Source organism: Ochotona curzoniae, unplaced genomic scaffold (assembly GCF_017591425.1).
Source record: "Ochotona curzoniae isolate NIBS_2020 unplaced genomic scaffold, NIBS_Ocur_1.0 contig_2543, whole genome shotgun sequence".
Classification (NCBI taxonomy): Eukaryota; Metazoa; Chordata; class Mammalia; order Lagomorpha; family Ochotonidae; genus Ochotona; species Ochotona curzoniae.
The window spans coordinates 153,561-157,003 of NW_024465500.1; positions in this window are offsets into that span (position 1 = coordinate 153,561).

Below are 3,443 nucleotides of genomic sequence, written 5' to 3' on the forward strand. Positions count from 1 at the left end.
GTGCACCCAAAGCAGAGTAACTGGGCTGTGCTCCTGCGGCAGGCCTAATTCCAGCTTCTTGCTAATGTGCCCTCTGGCAGGCAGCCAGTCATGCTCCAGTCCATGGCTCCCTGCCATCCCTGTTCCCAGCTCGGGGCAGCTCTGATGTAGCCAGCACTTGGGGAGTGAACCAGCTGAGGGCAGCAATCTCTCTCTTTCAAATAACTGAAAATTTTCAAAATAATTCTATTCACAATTAAGACAGCTAGATATATCCTACAAACTAGTCTGAAAAACAATCACAAAGTTTGCCATCAAATTTAAACAAAAGGTGTAAGACAACACATTTTCTTTACAATTTTGTTCCAACAGGACTTAAGAAATTGATTTTTAAACATCCACATACAGAAGTTACTTCAAACTAAAAATGGAAAACATAATACAAATACGCTTATTTGGGTGCCAAGTTTGAAAATTGTGCACAACTTTTCATAATATGCATTTTCCATGAACTTGTTGAAGACTGCTCATTTATTAGAGGACAATGAATGCCAATATACAAGGATGGAAACATTCTACAGATAATAGAGATCACATTCAAAGTAGGAATTTTAAATGTCTATGTATTGTTTGACTTTTGAATTGTGGCAGATGTGCTTTCCTAAGCTAATTTTTGAAAAAAAAAAAAGGATTTTTCAAAGGTAAAATGCTTGTAGGATTTCAAATAATTTTTGCACAGGACAATTTTATAACACATACACAACAAAATGAATAAAAACAAAGGGATAATGTATAGGGAGCAGCAACAATGCATGGGGGATTATATTAATAGATTTCTCCCCAAATGGAATCACCTCAATTTTTGATTCAGATATTTCATTTGCAAGCTAGGTGCCCTGGGGCCAGTACTCTACATTCCCCAATTGCTATGTCCCTTACCTGCATGACAGGGATGTGTAAAAATTCTTAACTATGCTTGTTGTAAAATTATTAGTAAAAAACTGCACTAGAGGCACATCATCAATAATGGCAAGATGTGTCAAGACTTTCTCTTCTAGTATTTTTAAATTATGAAGATAATTTCAGCCGAAAAGCAAATGAAAATTAAACTTGAAATCTCACTCACCTATGATTCTTATAAAGATAATATATCCCTTATCCTTATTATGAACATTAGATTTTTTTTATATCAAGTGTTTAAACCCTCAGAATTCTCTTAAGGACTTTCCAATTTTGAAAATCAAGATGTACTGGTCTTTGAATTCTTTAACCTGAGTTTTACTGAATTTATCTAAATATGTGAAATCTTAGTGATTGAAGTGATATTAAAAATCATATTGGAAGAAAAGAGCTCCAGATGAAATTGTCAGTGACCACAAAAGCATTGTCTTGCCAAAGCATTTGGCCTAGCATTTAATTTACCTGTTTTCACACCTCATCTCACAGAGCGCTTGGATTCTAGTTCTGCTCTGCTTCTAATTCCAGCTTCCTACTACTACTACATACACGGGAAGGTAGCATGTGATTCTTTGATTAAATGCTTCCTGCCATGCACATAGAACACCTGAGCTGGTTTACAGTTTTGTCCTGGACATTGCAAGTGTTTGAGTACATAGTGGGTTTCAACTTGTTTGAAACAATGTCTCCAGGCAATTTCTTGAAAATACATGTCTGCATGTCAAATGGCCCAAGGGGCCCAAGGACTTGAACTACCCCTCACCAATACCACAGGACATAAACATGGTGCTGGATCCGAAGTAGAGCATCTGGGACATAATACGGATAGTAAGCCAGCAGAAGATAAGACAGGTGTTTCAGCATCTTCTAGACCTGTTGGAGATGATGGTGGATTTCCATGTGCCTTGCTTTATTTGGCTAAATCTTATTGTAGTAGTCATTGGTAATTTGAATCAATAGCTGGAAAATCATATAGTCCTTATTTTCTGCCTCTCTCCTCTGTCTCACTTTGCACTTCGAATACATAAGTAAGCATGAGAAGGGTACAATAGTAGACAGGCACTTGAATGGAGATCTGGGCTGCTGGATCGCATTTAAAATGGCTACAGGTTATGATGCTGGGCTAGACAAAATTGCAGAAGTGGCTTAATCCAAACCTTCTGCCAATGTGGCAGCTCTCCAGGTCCTTGAGTTGTAACTGTTATTTCAATTCATTTTAATGGAAGATTTGGAGGAGACTGAGTATGAATGCCTGTGATTAGGAAATTCAATGTCATTTGAACACATAATGCCTTTTAATCTAAGAAATTATCTTACCCATGAACCTACTGATTGCAGTTATAATAAGGATGGCTGCACCTTGGTAACTAAGCACCTGTTAATGCAGTGCAACAAACCATAGCTGTTCAACTCCTGGTTTCAATACCAGTTCCTGAAAGGCAGGGAGAAGAGCACATTCACTCCACCCAGAGCTTTGAACTGATTTTAGTCTGTAGAGCTTTCTTCACATTGACTGATTCATTGATATTTTTTCCTATCCATTTCCAGAAGCATGCAGTCATCCAGAAAATGTGGAAATGGGATTCCATGAGTTGAACACTACATCTAACCATCTCACATCTTCCTCACATTCTCATCTGAAGCCTGCTCGAAAGAAACATTCCATTAAAAAGTGGTTTTCTCAGCGTGTCTTTGGCAACAAGCACAACAAGGTGGCACCAACACCTACTTTGCCCACTTCTAAACAAGCACCACTGTTTGGGTCACCCCTGCGTGATGTGTGTCACAACGGCCAGCTGCCAAAGTCAATTTCAGTAAGTTTCAGTGTACTCTTCTATATCCTGGCATTTCTGAGCTACAGATTTATCCATGTTTGTCTCAAAAATGGAAAAGTCACTGGATGGCCTCCTTCTGTGGCTAAAAAACTTTCTTCACTCTTTTCAATGCAAAATAATCTGATTTATCTATTGCCCTGTGGTAACGGAAAATGCATAGAAGTACAAAACACATGAAAACTGTCACTGATTTCAGTAAAAACTCTCATACACCCTCACACACTAATTGGATCTGAATGTCTGAATATCAGTGAGCCTGCCTCATCTCACATTCCCCTCTTGGCTTTTGCAGAACTCTCTGCTAATCTCATGATTTCTTTCACTTTCTCTACTGGACTACTTTGTCTCACAATTCAACACCCCTCAGTTTGATCTCACTTTTCTCTCAAGCATTTTATCATGAAAGTTCATCTGATGGAATATCTGCCTTCCCATTCTAACAGAACCTGCCAAGGGAGAGTACATATTTGGGCATTTAATATTGAAAAATAGAATACTAGAATTCAGTTGTAGCATCTATGGAGTTCCCATGGTTTCTCCATTTTACCACTTGACATGCAGAATTTTAGTCTGCAAGTGTAAAAATTGTCATGTTAGGTACTTTGTAAATCTTATCGTAGTCCTTGTCCCTAGCACAGAGAGAATATAATAAGAAAAGGCTTTGGAGAAGGA